The sequence below is a fragment of the Globicephala melas genome, chromosome 11 (assembly GCF_963455315.2).
Source record: "Globicephala melas chromosome 11, mGloMel1.2, whole genome shotgun sequence".
Lineage (NCBI taxonomy): Eukaryota > Metazoa > Chordata > Mammalia > Artiodactyla > Delphinidae > Globicephala > Globicephala melas.
Window position 1 is genome coordinate 5,761,071 of NC_083324.2, and position 27,560 is coordinate 5,788,630.

The 27,560-nt window shown below is 39.8% G+C and overlaps 1 protein-coding gene and 1 non-coding gene across 12 annotated transcripts in view; one reads left to right on the top strand and one right to left on the bottom strand.

Moving 5' to 3' along the window:
- The window catches only part of ATG7 (autophagy related 7), a 328,672-nt gene that overhangs the window by 39,097 nt on the left and 262,015 nt on the right, over positions 1–27,560 (bottom strand). The gene's annotated exons all lie outside the window — the stretch shown is intronic.
- Positions 2,268–2,340, top strand: TRNAG-ACC (transfer RNA glycine (anticodon ACC)). Its single transcript has one exon. It is a non-coding gene; the product is annotated as a tRNA-Gly (tRNA).

Sequence of the window (27,560 nt, forward strand, 5' to 3'; positions counted from 1 at the left end):
GATGTGCCTCTTCCTTTAGAATCCGCTGGGAGCCCCCAGGGCCGGTCAGTTTCCTCCTTTGACTTCTTCTAGGAACAGAGGAAGAATCCACAGTTCCTCCGCTCCCTCTGCACTGCCTCTGTGTCCCCAGCTGGACAGACGTCCTAAAGGACAGGGATGGAGCCTTTTTTTCCTCCACTGCCCTAAAAATCCTCTGTGCTCTGCCGACTTATTTATCCTCTCTCTCCCCCGGCCCTTGGCAACCAATGAGCTTTTAACGCCTCCATGTTTTTGCCTCTTCCAGACTGTAATATCATTGGAATCATACAGTGCATAGCCTTTCAGACTGGCTTCTTTCACTTACTAACATGCACTTAAGTTTTCCTTCATGGCTTGATAGCTCATTCCTTTCTAGCACTGAATAATATTCCATTACCTGGATGTATCACAGTTTGCTTACCCATTCACCTATTGAAGGACATCTTGGTGCCTCCAAGTTCTGGCAGTTATGAATAAAGTTGCTATAAATACCTGTGTGCAGGCTTTTGTATGGACATAGGTTTTCAGTTCATGTGGGGAGACACCAAAGAGTGTGATTGCTGGATGGATGGTAAGAGCATGTTAGTTTTGTAAGAAGCCACCAAACTGTCTTCCAAACTGGCTGCACCATTTTGCATTCCCACCAGCAATGAATGTTCCTGTTACTCCACATCCTTGCCAACATTTGGTGTTGTCAGTGTTTTGGATTTGGGCCATTCTAATGGGTCTGTGATAGTATCTCATTATTGCTATAAGTTAGAATTCTCCAATGACAGATGATGCAGAACATCTTTTCATGTGCTTATCTGCCATCTATATATCTTACTTGGTGAGGAAACGTGAGCTGTCCCAAGACATGCCCCTGCTCCCGCGCCTCTATTCTGACCACTCTCCACTCTAAGAGCACACCGCACAGGCCACCCAGCCGTCAGGACAGGTGAGGTTTCCCGCAGACAGCAGTGCTCCACACTGGCTCCAACACTCCCCAACATTCTTTTGTTCAACCTCTCTCGTGGCAGAGACCGTATTTAACTATGCAAGACAGGTGACCACCTGATCTCGCGTGAAGCTGTAAGCTCTTTGAGGGGAAGGATCCATCTTTCACACTTTAAAGAAATATTTATTTTTAAAACTTACATATGGTAAAAACCCTGATTTTCTGGTGAATAACTCTATGAGCTTTAACACACACGTGTCTATGTAACCACCGCCACCACAACCTTGCTCACTTTCACTTCCCTCCAACAACTATTCAGTTAAGACACTGAAGAAAATTGCACCGTGTCTCACCTAAGACATGAACACTCTGCAAAGTGGCAAGTTTTATCACGTGCCTTTTCTTGAATTAAGATTAAAATGCAAATTCTATCAAGTCCTCTCAGGAACATTGACCAGAGACACTTGGCTGTTTCTCTCACTGGGAATATCCTTCTCTCCTCACAATTCTACCCATACACGCCAGCGCCAGATCAAATGCTCTTTCATGGGGGCGTCCCAAGAGCCTGTACGCATCTCTCCCCTCTCGGAATTCTCCGTTGATGCACCTTGTCCTTTACTGCCGAATATACACACACTGATGAGTCACAGTGCCTGTTCCGCCTTTTCTGTAGGATGGGGGCTCTGTGTCTGACTCTCCGTGTGGCTGGCCACGAGCTCTGCCAGGAGCTTGATGAACTCACACCTGCCCCAAGGGTCTTAAAAGCAGAGTGGTTCTAAATGCCCTCCTAGGTCCATTGCCCATCCCCCACCCCGGGAACAGAAATGCAGTGGCACTTTCTGAGCCTTAGTCATTTTGACAGCTAGCGGCTTACACAAGAACCATCGTTGCGTTGGCTGAGGTATGGTCAGTGCACTGGGAGGTTCAGTGTGGGCGACGAGTGGGCAGCGTCTCCTGGAACAAGCAGCCACGTCCCAAGCCTCCCTCTCCCAGTGGGAAAATCACTGAGTTCCTTCTGCTGAAGGGATTAAGGGCTGAGCACAAGAAACTGCTTGTTGATCTGAAAATGGAAGGTAAAATAGGTATCCCAAGGAAAAGAACTATAAATGCCCATCTTGAAAGTTAATTATGCTTCTCTTACCAATCCTGAAATGGGGAGGGGAAAATTCTACTTAATAGCTGAAAGCACGGGCCGTAAATTGGCCAGACTCAAATTTTGATTCTATCACTTTCCCGAGGTATGGGATCCTGACCAGTAACTTCATCTTTTCGAGCTTCACTTTCCTTTCTATAAAACGGGCATACTGGGACTTCCCTGGTGGCGGAATGGATAAAACTCTGCACTACCAATGCAGGGGGCCCAGGTTCGAACCCTGGTCAGGGAACTAGATCCCACTTGCATGCTGTTACTAAGAGTTTGCATGCCACAACTAAGGAGCCTGCCTGCCGCAACTAAGGAGCCCATGTGCTGCAACTAAGGAGCCTGCCTTACTAACACCCAGCACAACCAAATAAAAAAACCAAAAGAACAACCAAAAAAACCCGGCATACTAATACTTTTAAAAAATAGTTGTCAAGATTAAATTAAATGAGATGGATCCCGTGAAGCACTAAACACAGTACTTGGGACACAACAGATACGTATAAAACAGTAGCTACTATATTTATTCTTGCTGTTGTTATGCTCTCTACCTTTCATAAGGCATTTCAAGCATTAATACATTATTTCATTTGATCTTCATAGTTATTCTGAGATGGAACATTAATCCTATGCCAAGGCAGAACCAAAGCTCAGAGCATCATTGGTGACCTGGTTTTGTGGTCCCTCTGGCGAGACCACAGCACCAGACTCTGAGCTTCTGGTGGAACTCAGAAATCGAAAACAGTCTCTCTACTTCCAGCACTTGGCCCAGGAAGGGAGAAGGGGTCCAACACTCAGGGCTGGCTGGCGGGTGGAAGGGTGGGGGAGCTCCAAGAGGCAAGCCAGTTGTAAAGTTAAGAAGACACTCAAGGCCACTGGGTGGGTGAAGCCACACATGCTGGTAAATTATCCAAGGGAGCTAAGATTCCAAATGGCATTTTGCCAACCAAGTTAACATTTACACTTTAAGCTATCAATTCTACCCCCAAGCCTGGAAGTTTGACTGCCAAGAACAGCATGGTCAAAAACACAAGGTGAAAAAGAGAGCAGAATCAATTTTTGTTTCATGTTGAGAATGTGCTGTTTTCAGCATGAAAACCTGGGAAAAGGATGCAAAGAACAGCAAGCTTCTCCAGCTGACAGCACACTTACTATGGTGGATATGGGCAGGGCGGAGGCCCCCTTAAGGAGGGAAGAGAGCTTTGGAGGCTCAGTGGGGCAAAGATGTCCTCTGGGAAGGCCTGACCAGGCACCACTGCCTCTGCGTCACTTGGGGTGGGCATGCAAGGCTGAACACAGGGAGGCTGGCTGGGGTAGGGAAAAGTAGGGGACCTCAAGGGAGGCAGTTTGGTTCATTAGCAGTAACTCTACTTAGGATCTTTTTTAAAAACTTGGGGCAGGGGCAAACCTGCAAAGACAAACAAGAGGTAATATTGTAAAATATATGTTCAGATACGAAGTAGGGAATTGTTCTGCTTGAGAGCCGGTGGATATTTATTTCAGACAAGGCATCCAGTCCCAGAGATCCTGTGGCCTGATGGGCGGGGCAGGTGCCATTCTTGGGCCGGATAAAAGAAAGATGATCCTGAAAGGAGGTGAAGATATTCAATTTCAGGCAGCTCTGTGTCAGGCACGTACCTTCCTTCTGATTTCTGCAGACACCAGCTGGCTGGGGGAGGGGAAAGATAGGCAGGAAGAATGAAGAGAGGATCTCCCCAGCCGTGGAGGAAAACAGGGGAAGCCAGAGGGAGGAAGTCATTCTGGGTTCAAAGAAATCAACTTAGAAAGCTTCCTTTATAAAAATAGCCATTGGCAAATCCTAGTCTATTTATATCACCAATCCAAGGTCACTATCAGGATCCTGGGCTGAATCACAAGACCCAGTAAATAATCCTCACAAGTATGGGGTGCTGGCTGCCTGATTTACGGGAAGATATTTGAAACACCACGGGAGCAACTAAGTCAGGGAAAATTTGAGCGCTGGCACCAAAAGGTGCACTTGCAAGTGGATCTCACTTTACATAAATAGATAGGTTCCTGAAAAGTTGGCTCTAAAATGAATTCAATTAACGGAGTCATATTTTCCTAGTGAATCACATTTTAAAACCAGAGATGGATTAGGGTCGGGGTGGCCGAACAAACACAACAAAACAATGATGACCCTAAGACTAAACAAAAACCACTCTTCATTCACCAAACTTTAAAATGGCACTTACTTAAAAGGCCATTATAAATGCTCAGAAAATACGAACGATTTGCCAGCAAACATATGCCTAGCGCCTGTGACACACAAGAGTTTGCACCAGGCTTTGTGAGGGCTCCGACGGCTCCAGCGCCTGCCCCTTGGGAGCTCACAATCTGGGACCTTAAAGAAAATGGCACTGAACAGTCATGTTCCATCAGAAAAACATCCCCCTGTATGGGGACGAGCAGTGTGCAAGGGGTCGCCTGGCCCTCTAAGTGCTATCTGGTCTTGGAACAGCTCTGCCTCCTTCCTGCCAGGAGGAGCCAGACCAAGCTGGCCTCTAACTATGCCTTTTCAAACCCTCCGTTTACAAGTTAAAAGCTGCTGGCCATGTGCTACTGTGTCATAACTGCTATTTATTTAACTAACTTGAAAAATAAGAAAAGGAAAAAAAACCATGATCTGGGCACTTTACAGATAAGAAGAGTTAAGGTACTTAAAGCTCTCTGAGAAGTTAAAGGCCGTACAACCCAAGGGGTTGTTATTTTAAACTTTAAAGGGCATTTGTTCAGGGATCTGTTTGTTTGGAAAAGGCCTGCCTCCTTCTACTTGATGTTCTCTTGCACACAGAATACTGGTCATTGGTGACAGGAACAGACACCTAATTTGTTATTAGTTCCGTAAGTGCAGATCAGGGCATACTGAGTTTAAACAAGGGACGACACACTTCTGGCACTGATAAAAATGGTATCTCTGTGCTAATGACAATGTTGCCAGCAACTATAGGCACAGAATTGGGGGACATTAGCTCAAAACGTGCTATATCCCTTAGACACTGCATGGCCCAGGAACTGGTACCACACTGGGGGCCTGTCAACAGCTAGTAGAAGTGAAACTTCTCCTGGCATTTTTGACTTAGCCCTGAAAGTGCACGAAATAAGCAGTGCATTTTTTGAAAAAATACTTTGTTTCATAATTATGAACAAAGCTATGGCAGAGACTGCTGGTTATCCTAATATCCATTCTTTCCTTCTTCCTTTAACTGATAGAATTCCTCCCAGTTTTGTTTTGTTTTGTTTTTGCGGTACGCGGGCCTCTCACTGCTGTGGCCTCTCCCGTTGCGGAGCACAGGCTCCGGACGCGCAGGCTCAGCGGCCATGGCTCACGGGCCCAGCCGCTCCGCGGCATGTGGGATCTTCCCGGACCGGGGCACGAACCCGTATCCCCTGCATCGGCAGGCGGACTCTCAACCACTGCGCCACCAGGGATGCCCTCCTCCCAGTTTTTTACTAGCAAGATACAGGGCTGCCCTGGAGACTACATTTCCCAACCTGCCTTACAGTACTGATGGTCATGTGACTAACTGCCGGCCAATGGGAGGCAAGCAACTTTCAGGTCATGCCCTTTAAAAGGGAAATCGTTTGCCCTCAACTTCCTCTCTTTCCCCCTTTCCAGAGGGTGGACTTGGCATTGCCAAGCCAGCTTTGACAACACCCAGCAGGGTTTCTTAATCCTGAAGTCCAGAGACTGCAAAGGGGTCCATAGAATCGTTGGCCTATAAACTTGGATGGGGAAAAAAGCTATACAACTTTATTTTCACTAACTTCTATTTGAAATTTAGCATTTCCTTCAGTTATCAGGTAGGGAAAAAATTATAGTATATTAGCAGTATCCAAGACTCTGTCAGCAACAGGCATTTACAAATATTCTCATACCACATGATATTTGTTATGGATTATCTTGAAATATTATATGAACTCGTCAATATTTTTTTATTGTTTTAAATAAATTTATTTATTTATTTTTGGCTACGTTGGGTCTTCGTTGCTGCACACGGGCTTTCTCTAGTTGCGGCGAGTGGGGGCTACTCTTCATTGCAGTGCGCGGGTTTCTCATTGCTGTGGCTTCTCTTCTTGCGGAGCATGGGTTCTAGGCTCGTGGGCTTCAGTAGTTGTGGCTCGCGGGCTCTACAGCACACGCTCAGTAGTTGTGGCACACGGGCTTAGTTGCTCCGCAGCATGTGGGATCTTCCTGGACCAGGGCTGGAACCCGTGTCCCCTGCATTGGCAGGCGGATTCTTAATCACTGCACCACCAGGGAAGTCCACTCATCAATATTTTGAAATTATAGTAGTCATTATACTTGCCCCTAGATCATTATTTGATGTATTAACAAAGCATATGTTACTACATTACGAGCTTGTTTCATTTTTCATTACCTTGATAATTGTATTTCAACGTAATTACTTTCCTTTGTAATTCTATGAATTTTATCTTACACATTTAAAAATATCACTCAAAAAAAATATTACCCTGTGAAGTGGTCTGTAGGCTTTGTCACACTGCCAAAGGGATCCATCGCACACACAAAAAATATTATGAAGCCTTACCTAGGGAGTGGCAGAGCAGTAATATTTAAGGAACTCAGGTCCGTGGATGACCTTGTACAGCAGAGCCACCCTTCAAGTTCTGGACCACTCCTCTAGAGCAGGGCTGCCCAGCAGAACTTTCTGTGACGACGGAAATGTTCTAGATGTGCCTTTCAATACAACAGCCTCAGTCAAGTGGCTACTGAGCATCTGAAATAAGGCCACTACAATGCACCCTTTGATACCTCAGCTGGTAGAGCGGAGGACTGCAGAGGTGAAATGAGGCCAGTACAACTGAGGAACTACATTTTTAATTTTATTTAATTTTAATTCATTTAAATGCAAACAGCCACATGTTGGGTAACACAGCTCTAGACTGCTACGGGCTACCATGCTGGGTAACACAGCTCTAGACTGTTATATGAGAGAGAAACACATTTCTGTCTGGTTTGAACTGCCATATTTTGGGGTCTCTCTGTTACAGTACTTTAACCTATACCTTAACTAATACGGAAGTCAACTACACCTTAACTAATACCTGGAGTCAATAATAATAAATATACTAGGGATAGAAGGCACATTTGTAGATACAACAGGTAAAGAAACTCATTAACCGAAAGCAAGATTTAGGACAGGAAATTTCTATTTACAAAGCATTCCCGTGCACATTACTTTACCTGCTGCCTCTAATCACCCTGGGCTTATTACTGCACCTGTCTTACTCTCAAAGAGGTTAGGCAACTTTGTTGAAGTTACAAAGACGGTAGAGCCAAAAGTCAACTCCAGATCTTACGACCACACCTTGTGCTTTCTAGCCTTTCAAATGTCTCTGGATGGAGGTCGGCAGTCGGCAGTCAGCAGTGACCCAGCAGCTGCAAAAGACCTACAGCCAGCACTTAGCCACCCCACCCCTCTCCTAGATGCCCACTGGCCTCTAGGGCACACACAGCTGTCAAGTCCTTTTTCTGGCCCTGTGGGCTGTGGGATACTGCAGGCATCTGAATTTCCCAAATTCCTGGCAAAGTGCCCATTTCCTTTGGCGTCTATTGTCTTATGAGGACTTCTGAGTGCTGGGAATGGTGACTAAAACACTCTTCCTCAAGTCCAGGTAAGGACTTGCAAATGACACGGTCTTTTCAGCAAAACTTACTGCAAGTCATTTCAATGACAGCTCATTTTCCTCCCTTTGAAATTAGTTCAAAGAACACTATTATTTTAGAACAACAACCAAACATAGTAATACATTATAATTTTATCAGTTAACAAAAGGGCCATGTCTTAAATTCTAAACAACCTAGACGTCAAAAGGAGAAAAGCCAATACTGAGGTGTGACTACACCCCACATCTCAAGCTTCCATGTGGAGGCCAGACAACACCCACCCTGCTTGCTGCCAGTCTTGGTTCTATTTGCCAGCACACCCTTCTGTGCCCTAGGCCCACAGAACTCCTACTTATCCTTCAAAAACCCACTCTGTCCATTCTCATTATCACTTCTTCCATTTTGTTTTGTTCTTTTAAAAAAGTTTTCATTTGATTCTAAGTTATATATGAGCAAAGTTTAAAAAGCCAAATAATTCCAAGACGTGCTACGAAAAATAGCAGGCCTCCACCTTCTACTCCCCATGGTGAGTTACCTGATGCCATTCAAGTGTTAACCTCTGTGTTAAAATAATATGTCTACAATATTGTGCCATAAGAAATATATATATTTGGTCACTCCAATGACTGAAATATATTTCTCATACATATTTGGTCTTCATCCATGGTTCTTGGCTCACAGCTCCCAAAAACCTTGGAATTTCCTGAGTGATAAGAGCAATGGGAGCATCTTTTCTTATAATATTTGGTCTCTTGTCCTCAGTTCCTGAAAACTCTTCAGAATCATAAAGGTGAAATGGGTGTCAAGTCCCTTTCCACCATAACTGGGTTCATGTTTTGTTCTGTTTTAATTTATTTCTTGGCCACGCTGCGCAGCCTGGGAAATCTTAGTTCCCCCACTGGGGATTGAGCCCAGGGTACCACAGTGAAAGCACCGAGTCTTAACCACGGGACAGCCAGAGAATTCTGGGTTCATGTTAATAAGGTGACTTGTGGAAATCTCCTAAAGATGGGGCAGGGGACTGGTTGCCAGGGGAACTAACCCTGAATAGAGGACTGTAATCTTCAGTTCCACCCCCTGATTTCCAGGGAGGGGAGGAGCGGCTGGAGGCTGAATCCTTTACCAATGGCTAATGATTTAATCAATCATGCCTATGTAATGAAGCCTCCATAAAAACCCAGGACGAGGGGGCTCAGAGAGCTTCCATGGTTGGTAAACTAGATTGCTTCCACGTGCCAGCATGCCAGGCCCCATACTCCACAAGGACAGAAGCTCCTTTGTTTAGAACCTCGTTCTATGTATCTATTCTTCTGGCTCTTGATTCATATCCTTTAATATCCTTTGTAATAAACTGGTAACCTAGTAAGTTGGTTTCTTGAGTCCTGTGAGCTGCTCTAGCAAATTAACTGAAACCAAGGAGGGGCTTGTGGGAACCTCTGATGTAGAGCCAGTCAGTCAGAAGTACACGTAACAACCTGGACTTGTGATTGGCATCTGAAGCAGGGGGCAGTCTTATGGGACTGAGCCCTTAACCTGTGTAAACAGTGTCAGAATTGAGTTGAATTGTAGGACACCCAGCTGGTGCTGGAGAACTGCTTAGTGTGGGGAAACCATCACCCCACATTGGAATTGGGTACAAAATCTTTAATGTCTGTATTGTTACTTCTTGACTTTTTTTTTTTTTTTTCAGGTTTAAGCATTATATGTCTATTTCTCTTTTTGGTAAGTGAGGATTTAGCTCTCTTCCACTGTTAAGCACGCCCTTACCCCTGTGATCACAAATTCTTACCTTCCTATCCTCTCATCCTTACATATTATAATTCCGATTAGATCAAAGTCTAATCGCTATATTTAGGTGAACTGTGTAATATGCTAGGATTACTTTTTTTCCCCTTCTACAACATTGCTTTCTCTGGAGTTAACAATTGCCTTTTTTTGTTTGTTTTACTTCGTTCCTAAGCACTTTCCCGTAATTTAATCCTAAACTTTCTGCAATTATCTAAATCTCCTAACTATATGCTCAGACACATTAGGTATTCAAGCAATTTCATTTCCTTAACAAAATCTGTGCTAGAGACTTACGGCCTAATCCAATCTGTTCTAGTTGCCCTTAGTGCTTCAGGCACAACTGTAACCCTGAGCTTTCCCTTCACCATTATTCTGAGGGTTCCTTTGAGTCTCTCCTGGGTACCATTCCCCACTTCCTGCATTCCATGTCTTCCTCTTCCTTGGTTTACTCTTTTGTTCTTCTGGAGTTCATCCTTCAGTGGTTTCCTCAGAAAGGGTGAACAGAAGGTAAATTTTTTGAGATCTTACATATTTGAAAATATCTTTACCTTCACACTCAATTAACAATTTGGCTGGATATAAAATTGTAGATTAGAAATAATTTTCCTTCATGGTTTGAAAGCACTGTTCCATTGATCTCTGGTTTCCAATGTAGTTACTGAGAAGGAAAAAACTAATCAGATTTTAAAAATTCTTTATATATGACCTTTTCTTTCTTTAAGCTGTAGGTATTTTTTGACCCCAGTGTTCTGAAATTTCACTGTGATGGGCCTTGGTGTTAAGCCTATTGTTATTCTCTGTTCTGGGCAGTCAGTAGGCTCTTCCAATCTAGAAACTGTATTTCTCAATTTTCAGAAATTTTATTTAATTCCTTCTTTATTTTTTCTGGTCTGTTTCCTCTTTCTTTCTGGAACCTATATTATTTGGATGTTGGCACTCCTAGCCTGACCCACTAATTTGCTTATCTTTTCTCCCCTATCTTCCATTTCTCTGTCCTTTTGTTTTAATTTCTGAAAGATATTCTGAATTTCATTGTCAAATTCTTCTATTGAATTTTAAACTTATATTTTTAATTTCTGAGAGCTCTTTTTAATTATCTGAATATCCATTTTTATAGCCTTTTACTCTTGTTTCATGAATATAATATCTCTCTTATCTCACTGAGAACCTAAATGATGGTGGAACTTTTAGGAATACATGGAATTTTCATCTCCTGGCATAATCTATTTCCTTCAAATTTAGTTTAGTCTCTGTCTTTCAACTCAGATGTCAAGTAATTCTTGGTTTCTGCTTCTATTCAAGGAGGTACTTGATTTTAGGTCCCCCGTGGACCTCACTGTGGGGCCGTCTGGCTGAGCTGTCATTTCAGAGCTCCTGACGTTTTTCTCTTTAGGGTTGGTCAGATTCCCAGGAGGAGGATCATCCACTCTCCCATCTGGAAGGTATTTAAGCTGGAGGACCTGTGTTGTGGGAGCCCAGGATGAGGAGAAGGTCTGATTTCTCTGTATTTGATACGTAAACATTCATTTAATCCCATGTTTTCAGTGATACATCCTATTTTCAACTTTGGCTGATGTGTCCTAGTCTAGAAACCCTGTTTTACTCTGACCAGAAAGTAAAATTTCAGTTTCTTAACCAAAGTTGTGCAAAGCTAGGGTGGGGATCTAATTGCTTCTTACAGACAGACTTTCAACTAACCCTCCCGTTTTAAGTCTCATATTTACTTCCCATTTTCAGATGTATCTACTGTCCCCAATTCCCAAGTCTTCAGGTGGTTCTAAGGAAAATATTGGCTTTCTCTACTGGCTGGCTTAGAATTTAACCTTCTTGTTGTCCATTTGTCTTGGTCAGTTCAGGCTGCTATAGCAAAGATACTATAGATTTGGTGGCTTAACCAACAAACTTTTATTTCTCAAAGACCTGGAGGCTGAGAAATCCAAGATCAAGGTACCAGCAGATTTGGTGTCTGGTGATGGCCTACTTCCTAGTTTACTGAAGGCCCTCTTCTCACTTTGTCCTCACAAGGTAGAAGGGGCAAGGGAGCCCTCTAGGGTCTCTTTTAGAAGGGGCTAATCCCATTCATGAAAGCCCCACCCTCATGACCTAATCTCCTCCCAAAGGCCCCACCTTCAAATACTATCACACTGGGGACTGGGTTACAACGTATCAATTCTGGGGGGACATTCAGTCCACAGCACCACCTTTCCAGATTCCAAATTTTTTGTTGTTATTTGCTCTCCCATTCTTACTATCTTTGAAGGTTTTAAAAAATATTCTCTTTACTGTGATTTTAGGACATTACAGGAGAAATAATAAATAAATAAATATGCTTAATCAACTTTTTTTGAGTATTCACATGGTTCAAGTTTCAGAAGGAAAAAAGCATATATAATTATGTCTCCCTCCCATCCTTAATGACCAGCCAGCCACCCAAGATACCGCTCAGGGAGAAAACAGTGTTATTGATTTCTGGTGTCCTTCCAGGCTACCTTTATCATTTTAGATCCTACTCTATATTATCAGCCTATTTGTATCATTTTAGACTTCGCTTTATTACTAAAGTACTTTTCACAATGCACTAAGAATTTCTTGAGGAAACAGATAAAAGAAACCTAGCTCCTTGGGGAGGATCAGAACAATGATAAAGTCTTATCTTTATAGTTCCTTCCACTTTATGTACATTTTCCCACCTTTTATGGCCCTTTTCACTGCCTCAGACACTAAGAAGTAACCACAAAAGCTTCTCCCCACCTATTATTAAACTAGCTCCGCAAGAAAGGATCTGATAAACTGTTCTCATGTGAATGACTAATACAGCCTACTCTGTCAATCTTCCCCAAAGCGGCTGAACTTTCAGAGGAGATAAAACTTAAGGCCAAAGGAATCAAACTCTAGCAGCTGCCATTTTGAGAGCTGCCCAAGACAACCGGTCAGTTTTGCCAAGATGTGCTGTTACTAGGACTATGCTTACCAGGAAAATTAGGTCAAGCCAGAGTGGACTCTCAACACTAGACAATTTCAAACCAAGCAAACACCAAAGAAGCTATCTCTTAATATAGTGAGCAACAAAGCTGAATAGGCCAAGTTAAACCTTTCTACATTATAAAAAATAATCATTTTCCATCTAAATGATAATGGGAAACATTACTAAATAACAAAATTACCATGAAGTAAATTTAAATCAAAATAAAAATAATCCACAAATTATGCCTTTTAAAATGAGTATAAAGAAATGTACCTGAAACCAAGATAGCAAAATGCTGACTTCCAGCTCTGACTATAATAAAGTAGATGGTATCAGACTTACTTTCTTGCCATAAACAATAATAAAAACAACAGATACATATAATAACTGTTACCAGGCTCAGAGAGCAACCAGTACAGGAACTCAAGCAGAGAGCAATGGTTTTGATAGAGAGACAAGGCAAAAATCAAACTTTGATGCTGCTGGGATTTGGGGAGCAGGTAGCAGGGATGGGTATAACTTAGAAAGGGAACCCGGAAACCTACATGGAAATTGCCCTTGGATCCCTGGCTAACTCTTGGGCTGCAGAGTAAAGAGTGAGACTTCTAAAAGTTTGGAAGAAATCTCGGACACTGAAGCTGAGACAGAGTGAAAATGCCAGATGTTAAACATACTGGAGAGATGTTGGATTTTGCCCCAAGTCACAGTGGAAGACATAGGTGAATACACCAAACATTTATTTACAACTCAGAAAGACCTCCTCCAAGATTATCAACCATACTTAGGATTTAAGCGGAACACTAAAATAGATCTTCCCTAGAAGCCCAAAGCAGACCTTAGCGGAACCAAAGTGAACTTCTAGTAACTTAGCTGACTGAACAAATTTAAACACCCTAGAATACTATAACATAATGTAGGGCAAATCTATCATTCACAGTGTACGGGATACAATAAAAAATTATTAAATATAGCCCTGTGCAAAAAAATTATAAAAAATGACCCAATTATCAAAAGATAAAATGGTGACTAGAAATAGATCAGAGGTAATCCAGATATTAGATTTAGCAGGCAAGGAGTTCAAAATAACATAACTAGTATATTAAAAAAAGATAGAAAAGCTGGATAAAAAGATAGAATATTTGAACTTAAAATTTACCAAAAAAAAATCCAAAAACACTTTCCAGAACTTCCAAAGACAACAACTGAAATAAAGAACTCATTGGCTGCATTAAAAGTGGACTGGATACAGAAGTAGACAAGATTAGTGAGCCAGTAGATAACTCAATATTAAATATGCAAAATAAAGCACAGAGGAAAAGAAACAGAATTACAATTACATCTAAAAGAAAAACCTATACTCTGAAAACTGTAAGACACTGATGAACGAAACTGAAGATATCACAAATAAATGGAAAGAAACACCATGCTCATGGATTGGAAGAATTAATATTGTAAAAATGACCATACTACCTAAAGAAATCTACAGATTCAATGTAGCCCCTATCAAAATACTCATGGTATTCTTCACAGAACTAGAACAAATAATCCAAAAATTTGTATAGAACTACAAAAGACCCCAAATAGCTAAAGCAATCTTGAGAAAGAAGAACAAAACTGGAAGTTTCACATGCCCTGACTTCAAACTATACTACAAAGTTACAGTAATCAAAACAGTATGGTACTGGCACGAAAACAGACATAAAGATCAATGGAACAGAATAAGGAGCCCAGAAATAAACCCACACACATACGGTCAATTAATCTACAACAAAGGAGGCAAGAACAGACAATGGGGAAAGGAAAGTTTCTTCAATACATGATGCTGGGAAAACTGAACAGCTACATGAAAAAGAATAAAACTATACCATCTGCTTATACCACACAAAAAATAAAGTCAAAACGGATTAAAGACTTAAAGGTAAAACCTGAAACGATAAAACTCCTAGAAGAAAACAGGCAGTATGCTCTTTGACACTGGTCTTAGCAATATATTTCTGAATCTATCTCCTCAGGCATAAAAAATAAAGAAATAGGACCACAGAAAACTAAAAAGCTTTTTCACAGCAAAAGAAACCATCAACAAAACAAAAAGGTAACCTACTGAATAGAAGAAAATATTTGCAAAGAAGATGTCCAATAACGGGTTAATATCCAGAATATATAAATAACTCATACAACACAATAAAAAGAACACAATTTACCTGATTAAAAAATGGGAAGAGGACCTGAATAGACCATTTTCCAAAGAAGACATACAGTTGGCCAACAGGCACAAGAAAAGATTCTCAACATCACTAATCATCAGGGAAATGCAAATCAAAACCACAATGAGGTATCACCTCACGCCAGTTAGAATGGCTATCAAAAAGACAAGAAATAACAAGTGTTGCTGAGAAAGTAGTGAAGTGGAAACCCTTGTGCACTGTTACTGGGAATGTAAATTGATACAGCCACTATGGAAAACAGTATGGAGGTTCCTCAAAAAATTAAAAATAGAACTACCATCCAATCCAGAAATCTCACTTCCGGATATTTATCCAAAGGAAACAAAAACAGTAATTTACAGAAATATATGTAATCCCTATGTTCACTGCAGCATTAATTACAATAGCCAAGATATGGAAGCAACCAAAGTGTCCATCAGCAGATGAATGGACAAAGATGTGGTATGTATGTATGTGTTTGTGTATACATACATACATATACACACACACACACAATAGAGTATTTCTCAGGGATAAAAAAAGAATGAAATCTTGCCATTTGTGACATGGATAGACTTAGAGGATATTAGGCTAAGTAAAACAATTCAGAAAGGACGACAAATACTGTATGTTTTGACTTATGTGTGGAATCTGAAAAAAATAAAATAAAACAAAAATAGACTCATAGATACAGAGAACAACCTAGTGGTTGCCAGAAGTGAGGGGGTGGGAAAACAGAAAAAAATAAGTGAAGGGGATTAAGAGGTACAAAGTAGGGGCTTCCCTGGTGGCGCAGTGGTTGAGAGTCCGCCTGCCGATGCAGGGGACACGGGTTTGTGCCCCGGTTCGGGAAGATCCCACATGTCATGGAATGGCTGGGCCCGTGAGCCATGGCCGTTGAGGCTGCGCGCTCAGAGCCTGTGCTCCACAACGGGAGAGTCCACAACAGTGAGAGGCCCACATACCGCAAAAAAAAAAAAAAAAAAAAAAAAAAAGAGGTACAAACTATCAGTTATAAAAAAAAATAAGTCATGAGGATGTAAAGTACAGCACAGGGAAAATAGTCAGTAATACTGTAATAACTTTGTGTGGTGTGCAATCAATATGTTGTACACCTGAAATAAATATAATATTGTAAGTCAGCTACACTTCAACTAGAAAACTTTATTTTTGAATTCTGTAATATTCATTGTATGTTATAATCTGTTTAAATGAAAAGAAAAATCTCTGTCTATTCATTATTGTCTTTCAAGCAAATAGCTACTTATGCTATAATATGGAAATTATACACTATTCAAAGCCAGAACAATATGAAACTGATCAAAATGCAACAGTGATAATAAATTCAATTAGTGACATCTACTTTTCATTGGATAACACCTGAAATAACAAATTAAGTGATACAAAAAATGAATTATGTTTTGCTAAGAATTTTTCAAATTGACTTGTTTTAATACTATACTGATATAATATTGTAATGGTTTCTGAACATATTATATTTGAATAAGCCACAATAAAATGTCAACCATTAAAAAAAGAAAGTAATACAGATTTGAGACATGGTCAAATGATCTAACATGCATGTAATTAGACTCCTATACAGGAAAAAGAGAGAATGGGAAAGAAACCAAATTTGAAAAAATAATGGCAAATAATATTCCAAGCCTGAGGAAACGTATCTGCCCCACAGATTCAAGCTCAGTGATTCTCAGGTAAGATAAATATAAAGAGAAGCAAATCCAGGTACACTACTAAATGATAAAAAGTAAAGATAAAGTCTTAAAAGTAGCCAATGGAAAAAAAAGGACATTACCTTTTGGGAAACAATAATACAGAAAAATATTTCTTAAGAGAAATGACATAAGGCAAAAGATTTGAAAAGTTCTGAAAGAAAAAAAAGTCAGCCCAAAATTCTATACCCAAGGAACATGACCTTTAAAAAGGAATGCAAAGTAAAGATGCTCTCAGAAAAACAAAAACAGAGTATTCATCATTTCTTACAGAGAACTGCTCTACAAGTAATACTACAGGATATTTACTATGACGAATACATTATAGGCTGTTTTTCAGGTTGAAAGGTAAGTGATCTGATATGGAAGTATACAGTCATAAGAAGGAATCAACAGCTCTAAAATGGTAAATATATGGATAACTATAAAGATTAATGATTATTAAAAGCAACAATGATAATAAAGTCTTGTGGGGTTTGTTACTTATGCAGAAATAAAGTATATGGCAATTATAGCCAAAAAATGGTAAAAAGTAAACAGAATGCACTACTTTAAGTTTCTTGCATTGTTTAAAAAATGATAAAGTAAGTTGTAAAAGATTAATTTGGAAATTTCTACAGTAACCACTAATAAATTGATATATAAAGGTATAACAAAAATGTTAGTAGAAAAAATAGAATTAAAAAATTCTTGACTAGTTAAAATAAAGCCAGAAAAAAGGAATAAAGGAAGAAAATACAAAACGAACAAATATAAAAGAAATGACAAGAAAATTAAACCTAACTATAGCAGTAATTACATTAAATGTAAATGGAATAAACAATCTCATGAAAAGACAAAGGCTGGTTGGTTTAAAAAAAACATACAACTGCAACTAAAAAAATCCCCCAGCAGCTGGCAGTTTACAAGAAATACAGCCAAATGTTTTTTAACAAGAAATACACTTTAAATACAATGGTTGAAAGTAAATGATTTATATCATGCAAATATTAACAACAAAAGTTTTGCCATTATATTAAGATTAGATAAATAGATGTTAAAGTAAGACATATTATGACAGGTAATGAGGCATTTCACAATGATAAAAGGGTCAATGCAACAGAAAGATATCACTACCTGGAACATGTATGCATCAAATAATAGAGCTTTAAAAGAAAGAAAACAATGTTGAGAAGAAAAATCAAGGTATAGACAAATCTACAGTCATAGTTGGGGATTTTAATACACCTCTCTAACTGACAGAATAAGCACACAAAATACTTCTAACAAAAGAAGCTAGAAAAAGAATTAAATTAAAAACAAATAGAAGAGAATAATAAACATAAGAGCAGAAATCAATGAAAGAGAAAACAGAAATAACAGAAAATCAAGAAAGCCCAAAATAGGTTATTCTAAAAGATAAATAATTCAACAAAGTTGCAGGACACAAAATCAACACCCAAAAACCAGTTGCATTTCTATACGCTAACAATGAATAATACCTAAAGAAAATTAAGAAAACAACTTCATTTAACATATCATAAAACGGCAGAGTAGAAGGATGTGCTCTCACTCCCTCTTGCGAGAGCACCAGAATCAAAACTAACTGTTGAACAATCATCAACAGGAAGACATTGAAACTCACCAAAAAAGATACCCCACATCCAAAGACAAAGGAGAAGCCACAATGAGACTATAGGAGGGGCGCAATCACAATAAAATCAAATCCCGTAACTGCTGGGTGGGTGACTCACAAACTGGAGAACACTTATACCACAGAAGTCCACCCACTGGAGTGAAGGTTCTGAGCCTCACGTCAATTCCCAACCTGGGGTTCCAGCAATGGGAGGAGGAATTCCTAGAGAATCAGACTTTGAAGGCCAGCGGGATTTGATTGCAGGACTTTGACAGGACTGGGGGAAACAGAGACTCGACTCTTGGAGGGTACACACAAAGTAGTGTGCGCATGGAGACCCAGGGGAGAGCAGTGACCCCACAGGAGACTGAACCAGACCTACCTGCTAGTGTTGGAGGGTCTCCTGCAGCGGTAGGGGGTGGCTGCGTCTCACTATGAGGACAAGGACACTGGAAGCAGAAATTCTGGGAAGGACTCCTTGGCGTGAGCCCTCCCAGAGTCCACCATTAGCCCCACCAAAGAGCAAGTAGGCTCCAGTGTTGGGTCGCCTCAGGCCAAACAACCAACAGGGAGGGAATCCAGCTCCACCCATTACCAGACAAGCTGATTAAAGTTTTACTGAGCTCTGCCCACAAGAGCAACACCCAGCTCTACCCCCACCAGTCCCTCCCATCAGGAAGCTTGCACAAGCCTCTTAGACAGCCTCATCCACCAGAGGCCAGACAGCAGAAGCAAGTAAGAACTAGAATCCTGCAGCCTATGGAACAAAAATCACATTCACAGAAAGACAGACAACATGAAAAGGCAGAGGACTTTGTACCAGATGAAGGAACAAGATAAAACACCAGAAAAACAACTAAATGAAGTAGAGATAGGCAACCTTCCAGAAAAAGAATTCAGAATAATGATAGTGAAGATGATCCAGGACCTCGGAAAAAGAATGGAGGCAAAGATTGAGAAGATGCAAGAAATGTTTAACAAAGACCTAGAAGAACTGAAGAACAAACAGAGATGAACAATACAATAACTGAAATGAAAAACAGACTAGAAGGACTCAACAGCAGAATAACTGAGGCATAAGAACGGATAAGTGACCTGGAAGACAGAATGGTGGAATTCATTGCTGTGGAACAGAATAAAGAAAAAAGACTGAAAAGAAATGAAGACAGCCTCAGAGACCTCTGGGACAACATTAAATGCAACAACATTCACATTGTAGGGGTCCCAGAAGGAGAAGAGAGAGAGAAAGGACCTGAGAAAATATTTGTAGAGATTATAGTCGAAAACTTCCCTAACATGGGAAAGGAAATAGCCACCCAAGTCCAGGAAGCACAGAGAGCCCCATACAGGATAACCCCAAGGAGAAACACGCCAAGACACAGAGTAATCAAATTGGCAAAAATCAAAGACAAAGAAAAATTACTGAAAGGAGCAAGGGAAAAAACGACAAATAACATACAAGGGAACTCCCCTATGGTTAACAGCTGATTTCTCAGCAGAAACTCTACAAGCCAGAAGGGAGTGGCATGACATATTTAAAGTGATGAAAGGGAAGAACCTACAACCAAGATTACTCTATGAAACAAGGATCTCATTCAGATTTGATGGAGCAATCAAAAGGTTTACAGACAAGCAAAAGCTAAGAGAATTCAGCACCACCAAATCAGCTCTACAACAAATGCTAAAGGAACTTCTCTAAGTGGGAAACACAACAGAAGAAAAGGACCTACAAAAACAAACTCAAAACAATTAAGAAAATGGTAATAGGAACATACATATGGATAACTACCTTAAGCGTGAATGGATTAAATGCTCCAACCAAGACACAGGCTCACTGAATGGATACAAAAACAAGACCCATATATATGCTGTCTACAAGAGACCCACTTCAGACCTAGGGACACATACAGACTGAAAGTGAGGGGATGGAAAAAGATATTCCATGCAAATGGAAATCAAAAGAAAGCTGGAGTAGAAATACTCATATCAGATAAAATAGACTTGAAAATAATGAATGAGACAAGGAAGGACGCTATATCATGATCAAGGGATCGATCCAAGAAGAAGATAACAATTATAAATATATATGTACCCAACACAGGAGCACCTTGATACATAAGGCAACTGCTAACAGCTATAAAAGAGGAAATCGACACTAACACAATAATAGTGGGGGACTTTAACACCTCGCTTACACCAATGGACAGATCATCCAAACAGAAAATTAATAAGGAAACACAAGCTTTAAATGACACACTACACCAGATAGATTTAATTGATATTTAGAGGCCATTCCATCCAAAAACAGCAGATTATACTTTCTTCTCAGGTGTGCACAGAACATTCTCCAGGATAGATCACATCTTGGGTCACAAATCAAGCCTCAGGAGATTTAAGAAAACTGAAATCATATCAAGCAACTTTTCTGACCACAACACTATGAGATTAGAAATCCATTACAGGGGAAAAAACGTACAAAACACAAACACATGGAGGCTAAACAATACGTTATTAAATAACCAAGAGATCCCTGAAGAAATCAAAACATACCTAGAGACAAATGACAATGAAAACACGACAATCCAAAACCTATGGGATGCAGCAAAAGCAGTTCTAAGAGGGAAGTTTATAGCAATACAATCCTACCCCAAGAAACAAGAAAAATCTCAAATAAATAACCTAACCTTACACCTAAAGGAACTAGAGAAAGAAGAACAAACAAAACCCACAGTTAGCAGAAGGAAAGAAATCATAAAGATCAGAGCAGAAATAAATGAAATAGAAACAAAGAAAATAATAGCAAAGATCAATAAAACTAAAAGGTGGTTCTCTGAGAAGATAAACAAAATTGATAAACCTTTAGCCAGACTCATCAAGAAAAAGAGGGAGACGACTCAAATCAATAAAATTAGAAATGAAAAAGGAGAAGTTACAACAGACACCGCAGAAATACAAAGCATCCTAAGAGACTACTACAGGCAACTCTATGCCAATAAAATGGACAACCTGGAAGAAATGGACAAATTCTGAGAAAGGTATAACCTTGCAAGACTGAACCAGGAAGAAATAGAAAATATGAACAGACCAATCACAAGTAATGAAATTGAAACTGTGATTAAAAATCTTCCAACAGGGCTTCCCTGGTGGCGCAGTGGTTGAGAGTCCTCCTGCCGACGCAGGGGACACGGGTTCGTGCCCCGGTCCGGGAAGATCCCACATGCCACGGAGTGGCTGGGCCCGTGAGCCATGGCCACTGGGCCTGCGCGTCCAGAGCCTCTGCTTCGCAAAGGGAGAGCCCACAGCAGTGAGAGGCCCACGTACAGAAGAAAAAAAAAAATCTTCCAACAAACAAAAGTCCAGGACCAGATGGCTTCACAGGCCAATTCTATCATTTAGAGAAGAGCTAACACCCATCCTTCTCAAACTCTTCCAAAAAACTGCAGAGGAAGGAACCCTCCCAAACTCATTCTATGAGGCCACCATCACCCTGATACCAAAACCAGACAAAAACACTACAAAAAAAGAAAATTACAGACCAATATCACTGATGAATATAGCTGCAAAAATCCTCAACAAAATACTAGCAAACAGAATCCAACAACACAATAAAAGGATCATACACCATGATCAAGTGGGATTTATCCCAGGGATGCAAGGATTCTTCAATATATGCAAATCAATCAATGTGATACACCAATATTAACAAACTGAAGAATAAAAAGCATATGATCATCTCAATAGATGCAGAAAAAGCTTCTGACAAAATTCAACACCAATTTATGATAAAAACTCTCCAGAAAGAGGGCATAGAGGGATCTACCTCAACATAATAAAGGCCGTATATGACAAACCCAGAGCAAACATCATTCTCAACGGTTAAAAACTGAAACCATATCCTCTAAGATCAGGAACAAGGCAAGGATGTCCACTCTCACCACTATTATTCAACATAGTTTTGGAAGTCCTAGGCATGGCAATCAGAGAAGAAAAATAAAAGGAATACAAACTGGAAAAGAAGTAAAACTGTCACTGTCTGCAGATGACAAGCTACTGTACATAGAGAATCCTAAAGATGCCCCTGAAAACTACTAGAGCTAATCAATGAATTCGGTAAAGTTGCAGGATACAAAAGTAATGCACAGTAATCTCTTGCATTCCTATACACTAATGATGAAAAATGTGAAAGAGAAATTAAGGAAACACTCCTATTTACCATTGCAACAAAAAGAATAAAATATCTAGGAATAAACCTACCTAGGGAGAAAGAAGACCTGTATGCAGAAAACTATAAGACACTGATGAAAGAAATTAAAGATGATACAAACAGATGGAGAGATATATACCATGTTCTTGGATTGGAAGAATCAATATTGTGAAATGACTATACTACCCAAAGCAATCTACAGATTCAATGAAATCCCAATCAAATTACCAATGGCATTTTTTACAGAACTAGAACAAAAAAATCTTAAAATTTGTATGGAGACACAAAAGACCTTGAATAGCCCAATAAGTCTTGAGGGAAAAAAACGGAGTGGGAGGAATCAGATTCCCTGACTTCAAACTATACTACAAAGCTACAGTAATCAAGACAATATGGTACTGGCACAAAAAGAGAAACATAGATCAATGGAATAAGATAGAAAGCCCAGAGATAAACCCACACACCTATGGTCAACTAATCTATGACAAAGGAGGAAAGGATATACAATGGAGAAAAGACAGTCTCTTCAATAAGTGGTGCTGGGAAAACTGGACAACTACATGTAAAAGAATGAAATTAGAACACGCCCTAACACCATACACAAAAATAAACTCAAAATGGATTAGAGACCTAAATGTAAGACTGGACACTATAAAACTCTTAGAGGAAAACATAGGAGGAACACTCTTTGACATAAATCACAGCAAGATCTTTTTTGATCCACCTCATAGAGTAATGGAAATAAAAGCAAAAATAAACAAATGGGACCTAATGAAACTTAAAACCTTTTGCACAGCAAAGGAAACCATAAACAAGATGAAAAGACAACCCTCAGAATGGGAGAAAATATTTGCAAATGAATCAACGGACAAAGGATTAATCTCCAAAATATATAAACAGCTCATGCAGCTCAATATTAAAAAAACAAAAAACCCAACCTAAAAATGGGCAGAAGACCTAAATAGACATTTCTCCAAAAAAGACATACAGATGGCCAAGAAGCACATGAAAAGCTGCTCAACATCACTAATTATCAGAGAAATGCAAACGAAAACTACAATGAGGTATCACCTCACACCAGTTAGAATGGGCATCATCAGAAAATCTACAAACAACAAATGCTGGACAGGGTGTGGACAAAAGGGAACCCTCTTGCACTGTTGGTGGGAATGTAAATTGATATAACCACTATGGAGAACAGTATGGAGGTTCCTTAAAAAACTAAAAATAGAATTACCATACGACCCAGGAATCCCACTCCTGGGCATCTACCCAGAGAAAACCATAATTCAAAAAGACACATGCACCCCAATGTCCACTGCAGCACTATTTACAATAGCCAGGTCATGGAAGCAATCTAAATGCCCACAGACAGACGAATGGATAAAGAAGTTGTGGTACATATATACAGTGGAATATTACCAACCAGAAAAAGGAACGAAATTGGGTCATTTGTAGAGATGTGGATGAATCCAGAGACTGTCATATAGAGTGAAGTTAAGTCAGGAAGAGAAAATATCATATATTAACACATATATGTGGAACCTAGAAAAATGGTACAGATGAACCGGTTTGCAGGGCAGAAACTGAGACGGAGATGTAGAGAACAAACATATGGATACCAAGGGGGAAAAGCTGTGGCGGGAGGGTGGTGGTGGTGGTGGTGGGATGAACTGGGAGATTGGGATTGACATATATACACTAATATGTATAAAATGGATAACTAATAAGAACCTGCTGTATAAGAAAATAAATAAATAAAGGCATTTCCATAGGGGGAAAAAATATCATCATACAGAATAAAACACTTAGGAATAAATTTAATCAAGGAAGTGAAAGATCTGTACACTGAAAACTACAAAATGTTGAAAGAAATTAAAGACACAAAATTCATCAAACTGTACACTTAAATGAATTTTATTATATGCAAATTATACCTCACTAAAGTTATTTCTTAAAAGGTATAAAATCTGGAAAAGTAGTAAATTAGTCTTTATTCAGTGATGACAAACTGCATACACTGAAAATCCCCGAAAATGGACAAATAATTGGAATATATAAGTGAATTTGGCAAAGATCACTGGCTACTAAGTCAACATGCAAAAATTAACTGTACTTCTATATTCTGGCAACAAACAACGGGAAGATGAATTTTTAAAAGTGCTATTTATAAAAGCATCTTTTCTGTTGTAATAGTAGCAGGTCCCATTTAATGAGCATGTATCATCTTGCCAGGTACTGACAAAATCTTTCACATATATAGCTTTCTTTACTGAACCTCCAAACAACTCTGAGAGGGGGGCATTATTAACTTCATTTTACAGATGAGTAGATAGAACCTTAGAGGTGTGGGGCTTGCCCAAGATTACACAGCTCCTAAGCATCAGTCAGGCCTGGGGTTCAGGTTTATATGACTGACAAAGCCCATACTCCTTCTGCTTATTTGGGTATACACATATGACAAGGGGACAGATGTGAAGATGGGAGATTTACTAAAGGGATTTCTTCAAGGCTACCTTCTCTCTACTTCCCCTGGCCACATCTGTAGTGTAGCACTTACCACAACTTACTGCTTCCCACTGTCTGTCCCCCACTGGTTTGAGAAATGCCTGTACCCCAAATAACTGGCACAATACCTGATACATAGTTGGGACTCAATAAAAAGCTGAATAAATAGATTCAGCAACAATCCTTTTTTACTTTTTGACAAGCCATGTGTTTAAAAGTTTGATATTTTCCTGAGTGGCTGCACCATTTCACAATCTACAAGTAACGCCTGAGGGTTCCAATTACGGTACATCTCACTAGCAATTGCTACTGTCTTTTATTTTAGCCATCCTAATGGGTGTGAAGTGGTATCTCACTACAGTTTTGATTTGCATTTCCCCAACCACTAATGATGTTGGGTATCTTTTCAGGTACTTATTGGCCATTTGTGTATCTCCTCTGAAAAAAGTATATTCAAATCCTTACTTATTTTTATTTTTTGTTGTTGTTGATAAGTTCTAAGATTTATATATTATGGATCTGGGCTCTTATCAGACAAATAAATGATTTACAAATATTTTTTCCCACGCTGTGGGTTGTCTTTTCACTTTCTTGATAGTGTCCTTCAAAGAACAAAGGTTTTAATTTTGAAAAAGTCCAATTTATTTATTTTTGTCTTTTGTTTCTTGTACTTTGCTGTCACATCTAGAAATCATGGCCTAATACAAGGTCATGAAGATTTATACCTATGTTTTCTTCTAAGAGTTTTACAGTTTTAGCTCTTACACTAGGTTTATGATCCATTTTACATTAATTTTTGTATATGGTATGAAGTAGGGGTCCAACTTTCATTCTTTTGCACAGGGATATCCAATTGTCCAAGTATCATTTGTTGAAAAGACCATTCTTTTTTTTTTTTTTTTTTTTGCGGTACGCGGGCCTCTCACTGTTGTGGCCTCTCCCGTTGCGGAGCACAGGCTCTGGACGTGCAGGCTCAGCGGCCATGGCTCACGGGCCCAGCCGCTCCGCGGCATGTGGGATCTTCCTGGACCGGGGCACAAACCCGTGTCCCCTGCATCGGCAGGCGGACTCTCAACCACTGCGCCACGAGGGAAGCCCGAAAAGACCATTCTTTATCCATTGAATTGTCTTTCACTTTTGTCAAAAATCAGTTGATCACAAATGTATGCGTTTATTTCTGGACTCTCAATTCTAATCCATTGATCTACATGTTTATCAGTAGTACCACACTATGTTGCTTACTATTGCTTGGTAATAAGTTTTGAAATGAGGAAGTGTGAGACCTCCAACTTTGTTTTAGCCACTCTGAATCCTTGCATTTCTATATGATTTTTAAAATCAGGTGTCAATTTATGTAAAAAAAAAGGCAGCTGGGATTTTAATAGGGAATGAGTCGAAACTGTAGATCAATTGAGGGTGTATTGCCACCTTAATAATTTTAATTATTCCAATCCATGAACATGAGATGTCTTCCATTTATTTATGTCTTAAGTTCTTTCAATACTGCTTTGTAGTTTTCAGTACACAAATCTTATACTACTTTTGTTAAATTTATTCATGACAATTCCATTCCTTCTGATGCTATCGCATATGGAATTACTTTTTAGATTTCATTTTTAGATTGTTCATTGCAAGTGTATAGAAAGAGAATTGATTTTTGTATATTTGCCCTGTATTCTGCAACTTTGCTGAACTTATTTATTAATTATAATACTTCTTTTGTGGATTCCTTAGGCTACTGTAAATATAAGATCATGAATAGAGATAAGTTTTACTTTTCGTTTCCAATACGGATACCTTTTATTGCTTTTTCTTGCCTGACTGCTCTGGGTCTATGTCCTTTGGACAGACATGTCCTGTTAGTTTTGAGAGTTTAATTTATGTATTTTGGCATAGAAAGATATCACTCCAGATCTAGAAACAGTCATCTCTCCAGTAGCTCTGCTGTCTAGAGATTCTGAAGATGTATTACCTTCTCTGGCAATTACATCTCTACAGTGGAGAGGGAACACTGGCACTTAACATCATCCAACTTGCTCTGATCCATAATCAGCAAGTTACTTGATTATAACTTGGCTTTCCACGTAGAATGCGCCAACCAAGGGATTCTGATGAAAAGACTATCACAGTTCTGTTTTTCTGTAGTAAGTTCATATGTGTCAGCTCTGGGTACTCTGCAAAAACCAGGTTTCTGGGCCTTCATAATTGAGAGTCAGACCTTGACACATGGAGATGGAACCAAGCTCAGCTGTCAGCTGGCAGCCTGAGAAACCTCGATCTCATCACATCTATAACACAGCTGTAGCCTTCAAGGACAGGGTAGCACTCTGCAGCAGGCACACCTAAGGGTGTCTTGTTATGTTCTTTCTGTCCCACTTTCATCGTTAAATGCCAGTTGAAGCATAATCCCTCTTCAGAGTTCACTAGCTTTTTATATTAGCTCCTTAGCCAAAAGATAAGGCCAAGTATACCACCACCTGTTTCATGAATCCTTTAGAAGCTTTCTTGCTCCTAAACCAATGTGGGTCAGATTGAGAACTGAATCATATGACTCTTGGAAGTAGTTTACAGGAATTCGGGAAGCAGTTTCTCTTTTGGAGAAGTAAAGGTGAGTACTATCCAGAAAGACATGCCCAATGGGAGAGGCCTAAAGTGCTGTCAGCGCAGTCTGCAGGACATTAGGTCTGGAAGGGATCCTGGGGCAACAGACAAACCCTGTTTTAAGATGGAAGGGACCGCAGTGTAGAAAGGTCGAGTGGCTTGTACAAGGTCTCAGTCAACAGGCACAGCAGGGACA